The sequence below is a fragment of the Thalassophryne amazonica genome, chromosome 19 (genome assembly GCF_902500255.1).
Source record: "Thalassophryne amazonica chromosome 19, fThaAma1.1, whole genome shotgun sequence".
NCBI classification, from domain to species: domain Eukaryota; kingdom Metazoa; phylum Chordata; class Actinopteri; order Batrachoidiformes; family Batrachoididae; genus Thalassophryne; species Thalassophryne amazonica.
Window position 1 is genome coordinate 54,185,326 of NC_047121.1, and position 14,411 is coordinate 54,199,736.

Here is a 14,411-nt window from a genome sequence, read left to right on the forward strand (position 1 = left end):
AATACATCAAGGACCTGATCCAACTGTATGTGTCCACCCGGAGCCTGAGGTCCTCCAACCTGAACCTGCTGATGGTTCCCCGTACCTGTTTTAAAACTCAAAGGGACAGATCTTTTAAAGCCGTGGCGCTGCGCCTTTGGAATGAGCTTCCCTGCTCCCTTCGCTCGATAGACTCTGTCGATGCTTTTAAAAAGCAACTTAAGACTCACCTTTTTAAAATTGCATTTTAGCTTGATCTTCTTTTAAATGTTTGTATGTGTTATTTTGTATTTATTGATTTTATCATGTGAAGCACTTTGTGACCCTGGTCTGTGAAAAGTGCTATATAAATAAAGTTTACTTACTTAAAAAAAGTTTACTTACTTACTTAATATTCTGCACAGTATTTGACCTGTGGAGAAGCAGAGAGCTGCAGCAGAATGACTTTACTGGTGGTGAGTGCCGACTGCAGGTACATTCTTTTTGACCAATGATGCTTAAAGGTGCTACTACCTCAGTCTTCAACGTTGGCACAAGCACCAATGCAAAGGTCAGATGAAGCTCTACAGTACTGATTCTTAGGGCTCTGATTAAGGCTGCCATGTAGCAGTGACCCGATTCTGATCTTTTGCTTGCATGTGGCATATATTGGATACGCACTGCACATGTGCATATGTTAAAAAAGCACATCGAATCAGATATGCTCAGATCCCACTGAGCCACATGCATGTGGAAATAACAGATACACAGACTGCAGTCTGAACCACACACACACACACACACATCACAATTTCAGTGTCATTCCAACTCATCCATAGTCCTAGGAAACTTGCACTTCCCTAGTAATTTAGGGAGCCCCACATGTGGTGTGCTGGATCATGAAAGACAAATTAACCAGCCAATTCAAATCATTTTTCTAACAAGTTATCAATTCTGCTTATAATGTGTCCAAACATATGAGTGAAGAGCAGCAACCAAAGCTCCCTGAGGTGAAGCAGCAAGTTCTGGTGCTTATCTCCAGATTAATATAATTTTCATTTGCACTTCTAATCAGAGGACACACATTTGGCACAATTTATAGACATAATGGAATATTTCAGTTAATTTACCAGCAGCTCATTTTGTTAAAAAGAATGAACTCTGAATCGTTACATCTGTTGTAGTTTCTGTCATCAGTTTTTTAAAGCTAAGGTTTAGCACAATCCTTAAGTATTTCATGTGCAGCTGAAAACATTTGGAAACAACTAAATGCAAAAAACATTAAAGGCTGTGTTTTCATTTGCTAAACATTTCCTCCATTCAAATATTTTGATGAAGCCCGACATTTAACCTTATAATGACTGCGATAAGTCTTTATCAGACCAGAGAACATGCTTTGAGGATAAGCTTCTGTAGATGATAATTAGATGATACAGTCAGCCGGAGCTTGCAGAGGACAACTTCATGTTTAATTGCTTAAATCAGCGTGATAAGATACTCTTAATGTGTCTGTGTTGCCTCGACAAAGGCACGCTGACACCGTGTGCAGGCATTTACTGTTTACTTATCCAAGATCAAATCAGACAAAAGAAAAATACTCCAAGGGACACTCTGGGAATAAATGAATAAAACCAGGTTTGCAGGTTGCAGTGAGTCTTTTTTTTTAAATGGTTGCAATAATATCTTAAACGTTGGTGTCATTTGGTTCTTATTCATCAGATAGAGTGCTGTGCACAAACACAATCTCATAACCATTACAGATGAAAGGCAAGGCCCAATCAGAGCAGCTCCAATTGCTGCAATTAAATAAGTGTGGTTGAATGATAATATCTTTTCCCCCAAGAAGTAAAAGAAAAAGAGCATTAAACAATCATACAATCAAAAACCATCAAGTCTGACTTTGAAGCTGTTGTGCTACCAAATCTAAGAAATACATCTGGCGTAGAAATGGTGTTTCTGGGCTCAGCCGACAGGCGCCGTTGGACTATGGCGGCACAGGCCACGGGGTCGCCCCCACTTATTCCACTGCCACGGGGCTGCTGAGGACACTAGTGTGCGTTCCCACCCACAGAGCATCGCCGCAGACCGCTGGAGTCCACAGCCCTTTCACAGCCGTCCAAGAGCCGTCCCCGTGATCCCATCCCTGCATCAAAACCAGCTGAGAATGAGCGCGGCGCGGTGGGAGATCGTGCTCACACATAATTTGTAGCTGACTGCTGCTCTTGCAAGCAATTGATCACTGTGTAAACAAACATGCATGGAAGAAAAGTTCGACTCGCTCAGAAGGGACCCGGCCTGTCTGTATGTCCCACTTTACTCGGGGCCGATGTGAACTCATGTCGTTTCTGTGCCGACGGTCCATTTCACAGCTGAAGAGCTGCTCACAGGACAGTTTTCCAGCTGGGCTGAGATCCAGTATGGCTCCGCTTCACTCGGTGGACTTCAGAAGCACCGATGCGTGCCAAACAGAATACACCCTGATTGCTCTGGCGTGGGACCACGGATATATTTCTTCAGTTGTTAGACATTACTGCCACAAACAAACAAGGCAACAAATTGATCTTAAAACAACAAAAATGTTGAGATGGATCCATCTCAGTCGGGTAATTATCATTCTGATGTTGTGCTGCTGCAGGAAATGGTGCAGTGGACAATTTATGTGCAGGAGATTTTGTCTTTTTGATCTTCGGGGACTTTCTAGCTGGCCCACTGCAGGGCACAAAACGAGCATTTTGGGTAGTTTCACCGACGCTCATTTACATTTACTGTGTAATTCCTGCAGAATTTTATTTGGAAGATTTGTAGCAATAAAGACAAAGCAGTAAAACAAATGAAGAATTTAAGCAAAAGACGAACCAAAGCGTTGATTTGTACAAATAGTAATCTGAATATCTGGCAACTGTATCTGCACATGAAACAGACAACGGCACTCGAGCACTTAAAGGACATTAAAGGACATTTAGGAGCTTTTGAACCGACTCTGGCAAGTGAGATTAAACGTCTGATTAAGACGACCAGAAGCTAAAGTTTATTATTCAGAGGTTGAGACGGTCTAATCGGCTCCAGTAGTCGGGGATTTTCTGTGCTAAAGGGATAAGCGGTCATTTAAAATGCGTTTACATAAACTGGCCTGATTTACTGTATTTTCTGTGCCAACATGTGGGCCACAGATTTAACAAAGCAATCATTTTAATTGCAAGAATTATGTAAAAATAAAATTTGATGAAGAACAGAGTGTGTAGGGGAAGTAGACTCTCTTCTCATACATGACTGCCAATGTTTGAGCAAACATTTTAAATATAAAATCTGTGGACACACACACTCATCAAAAACACAATTAGCTTTACTTCCACTTTCATTTTTCCAGGCATTGAAGTAAAATATCCAAAAATTTCTTCTGTGCACACAAAAGGCCATTTCTCTGACAAATTTATTGAAATCCATGTTAGTGAGCACTTCACCTTTGCAAGACAATCTGGCAGGATCAGGATGCAGACTCAACAGCAGGATTATTGCACATGTGTTTCCAACCCGTCTTCCAACTGCAGATTGTGTATAAGATGTTATCCTCAGATCACCAGGTGTACCTTCTTCGCCCATTTTGGACCAACTGCATATTTTAGAGTGGACTTTTATTGTGAGCAGTCCAAGGCACATCTGTGCAATGATGTTGCTTAATTTGCATCTTTATTTGCCAAATCAGCACATCAGAAAAACCAGCAAAGAAAACGTGTACACTCAGGGTGTCACAATACATCAATTTGTATTGAACCGTAAGCTACACAGTGACTGTTCAGAACCTCTATGCAGAATACACGGTCCAACTCCGCGCAGTGCGATTACACACACACACACATCATAATGTGACAACTGGTCCTGTTGCAAAGTTGAACACTAAGAAGCTCCCACACTTGGCTGAGTTTTGTACTATTGTATAACTTAATGAACTGAAAACCAACCCGACACCTTGGTTCCTTCCCGAGCAGGAAATTCAGTGCAGCGTATGTTCCACAAGAAGACTCATCTTTAAGTAGTCACTCAGAATCTGTTAATTAACATCATTAAACCAAGTAGGTGTTTCCTGTTCATCATCAGCTTTCAACCCATTTTGAATCATGCCTATTCCTTAAAAACATCAGTGATCTCACTCATCGCTTGCTGTTTACAGATCACCAACAAGACTTCCCCTCCTCCCCCCTATCACCACCAGTTGGTCCTTGTCTATTGCCTGGGGGTTGGCTACACCACCACCATGTCCATCATCAGAATTGGTGATCATCTCAACTCTACTCACTGCCATAATGGGGACCAGCATCAAATCTACTACACCATCCACTATAACTTTCTGTATGTTGTGATATAAAAATTATCACCTTTAACTTGCTTCCTGAGTCTTTCTAGTAGAACATCACTCGGTAAAAGTTGTTTTTCAAGAGCTTTGTGGAATCTCAGTCACAACACCTCTGCATGCCTTTGACTCAGGTTGACCTATTACAGGTCCACTGCAGCACTCTGTCCTCGATTCAGGATCTCGGGGTAATTCTTCCTGTGCACATGTTTTCTTTGCTGGTTTTCCTGATGTGCTGATTTGGCAAATAAAGATGCAAATTAAGCAACATCATTAAACAGATGTGCCTTGGACTGCTCACAATAAAAGTCCACTCTAAATGATGAGCTGGGGAAAAAACAAAAACAGGAGGAGTCTATCCAAGTTCCTGAAAATACATTCAAAACCTTTACAACTTTAATTGTTTTCCCAAATTATGCTACAAGTAACAATTCTGAGCTCTTCACTGGACACAAATCAGCCAGCTGTGAGAGCTGCGTTACTGTGAGGCTGATTGTTCAAAACATTAAAAAGAAAAACTTGTAGCAGTTAAAATTCAAGCAGGTTTTAATTTATCACTAGATAGTTAGGCCTGCATTTAAACACTTAACTTGTACATAGTTGTTGTGGCAATCCCTCGGTGGGGCTGAAGCTCGCTTCTTGATAGGTTCCCAGACATGATATCTGCATCCAGGTGTCGCTCTAGAGCCGCCTGTGTGTGGGTTTGTTTAAAGTGGGAATGTTGTCACACGTTGGCAAACACATAGTCCCAGACAGAACCTTTGTCCGGTCTGAAGGCTGGAAAATCCCAGACGATCAGGGTGTAAGGACCTGCTGCAGCCTTCATAACAATTTGGTTACAAAGCATCACCTCCAACACCTGATCTGCCATTGAGGACTTCTTGTTTCACCAAAGCCTCGTTAGCCATCTGATGGTCAGGGTTCCTGTTGGACCTTCATGGCTACCATAGAAGCAACAAGGTCCCCACCATATATTTCATGCCAACAGGCAATTGATCCTTTGTCCAAGTGTCACAACACGGACGAGGGGTTGGATTTTTACACCTATGAGGTACTGGACATTTGACTGTTTGCACTTGTGAGGAAACATTTGTTTTGACTTGAACATTAGTTAGTACTGGACTAACATGCCCCACTAAATCTAAAAGTTTTGTACCCTAGTAAAGAAAAAAAAAAGTCAAACTGTAACAGAATATCAGTATTTCAAGACATTTTAATTCAATTCAAACATTTTAAACAAAAAAATACTTAGGTATTGACCAAATTTTAAAGTTACTCCGATAATACAATATCTGAAGTTGTTGAGAGATATGGTGCGTCAAAAAACACATTTTGGCTGTGGCCATTCCAGTCCACCTTTGTGGGTCTAGTCTGTCACATATTACGAGCTTTGACAGAAGTGCGAAGGAAATACATGAAATTGCCTGAGGGATGCTCATGGCCAACTTAACCACAAACAGACCGCGCCAGACCTTGCTCAACAGGTATTTTTGTAGACCCAATTGCACAACTGAGAGGCGAAAGTTTAGCTTAAGTTACTTCAAATGAGAAAATGCTGTCACGAGCCTTTCATGTCCTGCTGTGTTGTTCTGCATGGTTATAGCTATGAAAAACTGTTTTTGGATGATGATTCCTCTACGTCCTAATCGTTTTTCACCTTGCTGTAGGGCACCTCTGCTACATCCTGATATAATCACAATACAAAGTACAATCACACATACACGCATTACAACAAATTACAAACATACATAGCTACAAAGAAAATAGTCTGAAAGTTTTGCAAAGCCACAAAACATTAACATCTGAAACACCAGGTAAGAAGAAAATCTAGCACATGCTACACTAATAGGTGATATAAAGTTTTAAAAAGTTGAATAACAGAAGAAGTAATAAGTCCTGTATAGGCCTTGGTGTTGGTGTTTATGTCCAGATTCTACAGCTTGAAGTGGATGATACTCCAGATGTCCCCCTGGACAGGACCTTGGTTATTTCCCCAACCAAGGCCAGCCCCTGTTTATGAGCAGTGTGACCAGGGAATCAAACCCAGATTTACATAATGGTAGCACAACTTCTTGTCTCATAGATCTGCTCTACAGAATGCCAGTGTAGTTTCATAAAAACTAAATATTTTTAAAAAAAATACAAAACATATTGGATTTAACAATATAAAAGGCACTTTAAAATAAATAATCACGATTATCATTTCCTTAACATGCTTCTTTCATAAGCCTTACCTATCAAACTGTATTTTTATCAGATTGATCATAATGTAAAGTCATAATATATGCAAGACCATAATATATAAAAGACCAAATAGCAGCAGGTGCAGCAAGGTTAAATAAGTTATTTAGAAATTATTCATTAAAAAGTGTCAAACCTGGTGCCAGTATGATATTAAGATATGTTTTCAGAATACATTTACTTGCAGTAAAGTTGAACAGTGACGAATGTATGGGAAATATGAATGCACACGAGTTGCCCATGATACATGTGTGTGGGGGGGAAAAAAAAAATTAATTATTATATCATCAAGTTTAATCAAATATAGGTAAATGTGCGTGCATGCATGCATGGGCTGGGTGCCCATGGGTGCATGTATGTGGGTTAAAAGTGTTATATTGTCAAATCTCATTGAATCTAGTGTGTGTATTGGTGTATGCAAGGGTATTTGTGTATAGAGGTAGTGTATTTATGTAAATACATGTTTATGTATAATGCAAGGTGTGTGTTTATATAGGTATATATGATCTCAAAATTTTTTTTATTTATTCTTGTTTGCGTAGTCGAAAATAAAACATGTGAAAGGGGGTAGAAAATATAAGTTTTACTTCATTCTACTCCCTTTGAGTAAATGTACGGATTTTCAAAGATGAATGTGCGCAATGTATAAATGTTTTTAACTTGCTCAATAAAGTATTCATCATCACAGTTTGAGGGTCTGCACCCCATGTAGCAAAGTTAAGCTAACTAGGTTGTGAAACCGTTAGCAACCACAGCAGACAAGCTAGCTCAAACACAACCAATTACTTTGGAAAAGTGTTATTTTAGTCTTACAAGTCACTGTATATTATTTGTTTAAGAGCAGTTTGTATGTTGTGAGAACAAGATTCTGTACAACTTATTAAAGTAACACTGCTAGCTAACAGCAGCCTCCATGTTGGAGTTAAAGGTTAGCTGGATCGCACCTGTGTGTGAGTGGCCTTCATCATAAATTACAATTTTACAATTCAGTAAGATTAACATAAAGTGTGGAAATAATCAGGAGAATTTCACTTTTTGGTTGTTTTTTTGGATGATGCAAGCAATTCAACTGTTAGTGGTGAATTGTTGAAATTTGCTTTGACTGCAGAAGTCGCGTTTCCCTTCATATCCACAAACAGTAAAACCCCCCGACATTCAAATTTATGCCATCTTTTTGTGTGAATTAAAGCATATTGCGTCATAGATGCCGTCATTTGCTCTATCTCCTCAGACACCTACCAATGTAAATTTTGATTGTTTTTGTATTATTCATTATTGTTAATTCACTCAGCAAAGGTAATATTCTTCCGTCCTCACCCCAAGCTGTTTCTATGTAAAGGTTTTTTGTTTTTTTTTTTGTCTTCAGGATTGTTTTTTTTTTTTTTTAGGGGGGGCAGGGTCAAAATATGCCTGTCTTCATTGCACCAAATTACATTTTAGTCCAGGCAGGAAAACATTTGAACGGTGATCGTTTTAGTGGCTCACTTGGCTGTTGTTGCAAAAAGGTAAACTAATCTTTCATTCTTAATGCGGCCGTGTTTCACGGTATATAAATGATCGCTTAAACAGTTCACCTTGCCTTATTAGAGTCAGATTTTCCCCTGATTGAATTGAGTGATACACACACACACACACACACACACATCTTAAATACAGAGAGAGTTTTGAAGGCCAAATGATTAACATGATACGTGGTGTTGGCTTATAGACGACATACTGGGAGTGTGTTCACATTAGAGGTTTCCTTGGTGTGGCATTGGCCTTTTGAGGGGAATATCTTTTTGGTCCTATTCCAGTTTAAGTTACCCCCTTCCACACTAACAAGTTGTGGTGGTTTCTAAATGTAGCCCATTGCTTCCATGTTTATAGAAGCACATGGAGAGGAAGGACTTTACCCTAAATGCATCATGATCTGGTGTTCATTTGATAGTTTTGAACACGGGCAGGACACCTGGTTCTAATTTAGCAACATGCACACTGGTCAGAGTTGCCTTGTTTTATTGGAAATCTCTGTGTATTCCGTGCCCAGACCTCACCGACCTCTGACAGGTCCCACGGGGCTCGTGGGTACATCCTGGACGCGCTACACTGCTGTGCTGTGGACCAGGATGTGGTTTATGAAGATGTTACTGGTGAAGTTGTTGCAGGATTTGCATTGCGTTTGGATAGGCGCGCTTTGTGTTCTCACCTGGAAGAGGCGTGAGGAGTGCTGTCTGACCAATGAGCTGTGACGAGCTGTTTATACAGTTTCTGAAAGGAGGCGTGACACCTGAGTCACATCCCAGTATCATGCAGTGATCTTCAGGAATAAATGTGAGATTGACTCCGTTAGGGGAGTCGTTCTGTGTTACACAGACGTACACAACACATTCTGGGTTCAGCACAGTTTGTCTCTGTACAAGACTGCAACAAAAATTATTGAACAACTTGATATTAGAGGAAATGTTCCATCACTTAGTTTGTTGGTAATCCGTTACACGTTTTCTCGACCTTTCATTACTTCTTTGAAAGCATCTTCTGAAATCTTTCCTATGAGCCTTTTCTAATGTGAAAGGTTCTATAACCCCGTCAGGTGGGCTGGTGGACATTAAAAACTGAGCCCAGAGGCAGAAAGGTAACTAACAAATTTACACTTACTGTTTACTATTTTATTCCACCAATAAGTGATGGACAAAATGAAATTTTATTGTGGCAAAAGATTTATTGGTTGTTCTTGTTCCCATCAGGGCATCACGTGCCTTCTGAAGAAATTATGCAAATGTCAATTTTACAGAATGGACAACTTTGGGTTTGTTTTCTTCAACGGTTTTATCATCATGTGTCTCATTTGTAGTTCCAGTTGCTTTATTTATTGGAGAATAAGCACACATTAAAAAACAAACAAAAACATAAGTTACACCATAGGGCAAGTTGCCGCCATTTTCTATGTTATTAGCTCCTTAATTTGGGATTGTTGTGCATTATTTTGTTTTGTGCATTGTGTGCTTTGTGTTTAGTTCTTTGATTACTGGGAAATCCCTCAAATAGTGATTATAATTATTATTAATAATGAACATGTGATTTTTGGTATACAAATTGTAGGACCTCCCAAACATTTTTGAATGCAGCCCATATATAATTGGAACACAGCATGAATTACCTAGATTGCTGTTAGATTGCAGTAAGAATATTATGAATGCACCTCGAGTCTGTGTGGCAGGCAATTAAGGGGAGGAGCATGGCAGAGTGAGCACTGTCGTCCGCTATCTTATGGAGCCCTGTGTGTGTCTCTGCTGGATGTCAATTGACATCCAACCTATGAACTGATGACATGTACACCTGGGCCCACTGACTATCACATCACTGTAGTGCATGTACATGTGCGTTATTACAAGTGCAGCAGTGACAGCCTCCAGCCTGCGATGTGTCAGAGTACACCTATAATCAGGATAACTTGGATTACATGTATCAGGCCATATACAGGATATCATACGTAATCCTGAGAAGTGTCAAGGCAGGTGTTGTTATGAAAGCATGGCGGGCATGTGTGGTATTGTGAGGAAAAAATCATTTGCTCCATTTTGGAATAAGGCTCTAATATGTAAGTGAAGCGCTGTGAATACTTTCCAGATGTACTGTTAGTAAGACCAACACTGGCTGACCTTCATTCTTTGCACCTTCAGTAAGACAGTGGCCACAATGACAAAAGATCATAATGATGAGAACAATGACAAGTGATTTCATCCAACCTCGAAATCTGTGCTGCCAAAATAGACACCAGTGACTTTTCGACCGGGTCTGTTTGGATTTTTTGCAAACCCCATTTGGTGACTTTTGTCAGTCTTTACAGACAGTGTAGCTATTTAGCAACTTAGTATGATCACCATCTGCTGGACTGGAGGAGTACACCCATGAAAGATTTGGGTGAAATTAAATATTTTCTTTAAAATGGGAAGATGATCAGGTTTATTTTGGGATTTTTAAGAATAAATGTGTGACTGTTTATTGATAGCTTTGGATTTACTGCAAAATTTAAAAATCTACAACATCACTTTAAAGCTGTAGACAAGCTTATATATGTAGCCAGAATAGTTGTTGAGTTTGTCAGTGAGAAATTCAAAGTAGAGGTTGAAATCATTGTGAAAGTTATTTATTGATCACTAGTTGAAGGCTAAAGCTTTTTAAGATGAAACAATGATGTAAAATGATGCTCTTTGGAGCATGTGAAAAGTGTTACAGCCTTAAAGCCGTTACCTTTTCTGGCTTTTCTTCAAAGACAAACGTTAAAATGACTGCAAGCTCAGATTTTAACCAGATCTGTTGAAGCGGGGCTCCTGGTTGGCCCTGTACTGCTGCCGCGGCTTCAACAAGAGACGTGCTCACAAAGCTTCTGCAGGCTTATTGATAATGATGCCACATTTTAGATAAAGCACACATGTCCTATAATGAAATCTGAGGAAAACGACAGAAAAATGTTGATTTCTGTGTGTGGTTTGTTTAAAGTTGGCAGTTGTGTGATGTCAAGGCTCATTTTTTTTGTTTTGTTTTTATCATTTTTATGCAACCCATATTTTGTTGCCAACATCTTGTATTTGATCAGTTTTCACATAATAATGTAGCATGTAAAATGATGATGCAGGATAAAGAATTAGATTTTTTTTTTTTCTCATAAAGTGTCACAAAGCTGTGATTTATTAGCCATTGTTGCACTCTTTAAAATTCTACTTGTCATCCCCACAGAGCGTTTATCTGTCATGAACGGTACAAATCCATGTGAGAAGTGAAATAGTAAATAATAGCCTTGGACTTAGCTGGGATAGACCCTGACACCGAGCCCTCGGTTGGCTTCAATCATGATGTGGAGCTGGCATTCTGTTCTCATTTAGACTAATAATTTATTGCATCTGGCATCAAGGTCTGCACAACAAGACCAAAGGCAGAGCAGAAAATTTGAAAAAGAACCCGATATTTCTCCACTCTAATCACTTTAAGATGACCCTCTTCTTCTTAGTTTCTTTTTTTAGAGCACTGTTTATCGAGACGCAACATCTTTCTAGGCTTACTGAGCCATTAATATAGGCCTAATCATAGGTCTCTTCCAGAGGAGTTTGCCCTTTGAGTGAATTCTGATCTTCAAAGCCAAAGTGTGACTTACAAATGAGTTGCTGTGGATGAGTGACAGAGGACATGAAAGATGGCGATAGTCCATGACACGGGCTCATTTTGTTCCAAAGGGCATTGTGAGTCCAAATAAAACAGAGTCAGCAAAGTAATACAACGTCCTGTATGATATAGCATGTGAGTGCACCCTGGATGTAAAATTATCTTTTTACAAGGTCCTCCAAGAGGTCTCACATGACACCAGTTTTGCCCTTTTTTTTTTCTTTTTTGCACTGTTTCCAGATTAAGTTCAGATTTCAGGGCTTTGCCTGGTCAGAGGATGTCTCCCTCCGTCTGTAACAAACAGGTCCCTGAGAACCTCTGACCAAAACCTGCTCCTAGGCTGAAAACCAAAGGAGATCCTTGGACACCTTCTGTACTGAAACTATGCAATATAAATAACTTATTTAATGCACAAGCAGTTTCTTTCTCATTCATACCAATTATGAATTTATATTAATCATGAGTTCATTCAAGGAACTTTAAAAACACAAATGCAGCATTCAAATCATTTCAGAAATTTGACAAAAAATGGATTAAAAATAGTTGGAGGATAAAAATTTGCTTTTCTTGGTTACAAATTCCTGGAAAATGAGGCTGTGACGAGCTATATTTACCATCACATTAACGTACTGAGAGTCGTGGTTGTACAAACGCTTCAATCAGGGATTGAACCACCAACCCAAAGATGGATTTCTTCCACCAAGAGCTGACAGGTCGACCTGGAGAAGACTTTCCTCTCTTTCAATATGTTTGTTGTTTGTGCAACAGTAAAAAGCATCTGAACTGGGTCAGTGGTGTAGATCTTACTGAAAAAAAACAGTCAACTTAAAAATTAAGGTGTTTGAACTTAAGTTTATAAAAAGCCCTCGTGTATTTATTGTAGTGTTTCCACTGCTGTTGGTCAGCAATCTGTGTCCATCTGATGAATTATTTGTCCAACATACAGTATGTTGTTTATAACGCGACCTTTGACCTTTCCCAAACCTTTGATCAGAGGCTCAAGGGGGAGGTCCCCCCAGCTCTCCACCAGATCCGCCACTTGCTATTAAATTTGTGGTGTTGCCAGTATAGTTTTATTAGCAAATTCAAAATAGTGTTTGTTCCTACAAATTAAATCCTGGATTTCTTTTATTAAATTTCTCTCAAACATTAGAGCATTGCACGTTTCTCAAAACGTATTACCACACCCAGCAAGTGGGAAGGAAGTGAAACGTGGGCCGGTTATCCCGGCCATCAAAGCAAGTCGGGAGCTGCCTTTTGGAAAAAAATGCGTTGAAATGACTAATGTGGCTCATTGAAACGCTCCACTAGTCCTGAATGGCCGCGTTTGCCCACGTTAAAAGACGTCGACACAGTGAAGCTCAGTGCAGTTGAGACTGTCACTTCCACTGGCGCCTGACCTCACCTGACTGCATATCTTCCCCCGGTGTCAAACCCGCAACCTCTACACACTAATACTGTAGAAACACGAGAGCTGCCGAATGCACTCAGAGTGTTCAGGATATTCAGAGTGATGCTGTCGCTTCAAAATTCATTAGTGCAAAGACACCAAGACACAAACACTGCATGAACCTTTAGATTTATGTGTGTGGGTGTGTGTTATAGGCATGTTTGACATTGTGTGTGCATATTCCAATCATGCTTATGGGCTCAGCTGCAGATTTTGGGCAGCTCTGGTCTGAATCCCAACTCGGTGAGATGCAGCGAGGTCGACCCCACTGTGTGAGACGACAGACTGAAAGTCCTGATGTGAACTTTAAATATCAGAAAACACTCCGATTTTCAACACAGTCTGGGTCTGCAAATGTGATAAAATGGGAAACCATATCCTGGAGAAAAAAAAAGTAAAAGCTGTTATGGCAAAAAAAATGAATTGCATTTTATGAAGATAGATTCATTATTTGAGCACAGCTGCTGTTTCATTGTGCACTGGGGAAACATGTGTTGTATTTATACGACTTACATATGTAAATCTGTTGCACATGAACAGAATCTGTCCAACTACTTTTCTCTTCTTTCTAATTGATATACAAATAAATAAATAAAAATATCGCTATTTGGACACATTCTGATCATATGCATCTGATATACAGTACTTTGCAAATGTTTTAGGCACATTTAATGAATCATTAAAGCTTAAAAAATTATGAACACCTGATAAATATTCAGAAATAAATTAAATGTGTGATGAATTTTACCTATAATATAATCAACATGAAAATTGGGTTCTATTTATGTATATTTTTATATATGTATAAGTCACAGAGTCTCAAAAACTATTTTAAGTAAAATGCAACTTAAAATATTAGTAATTGTGTTTTACAGTTATTTTAATATTGTGGTACTACTGGACAGTACACTTACAAAGATATTATTGAAATATAACTCACATTCATGTTTGTTGGAATTTTTGTGTTGACATGCCAATAAAAAGGGGTTGGGGGGGCATCAGACACTATTACAAATCTGAGATGGCTAAAACTTTTGCACAGTACTGTACATATTTAAGTTGTTTCATTTCATTTCTTTTTTGATTGTGTCCCATATTGTCAGGAATGTGTGCTTAATTTAGGTATAAATTGTGCAATTTTATTATTATTGTCATTTTCTTTCAATAGCCACGGTCAGGGACCCTTGGACAAACTTCTAAAAAAGGACTGGAAATATTTTAATTGGTGTTTTTCTATTTACGCGGCTGCAAATGAAGCATTGAAATGAAATA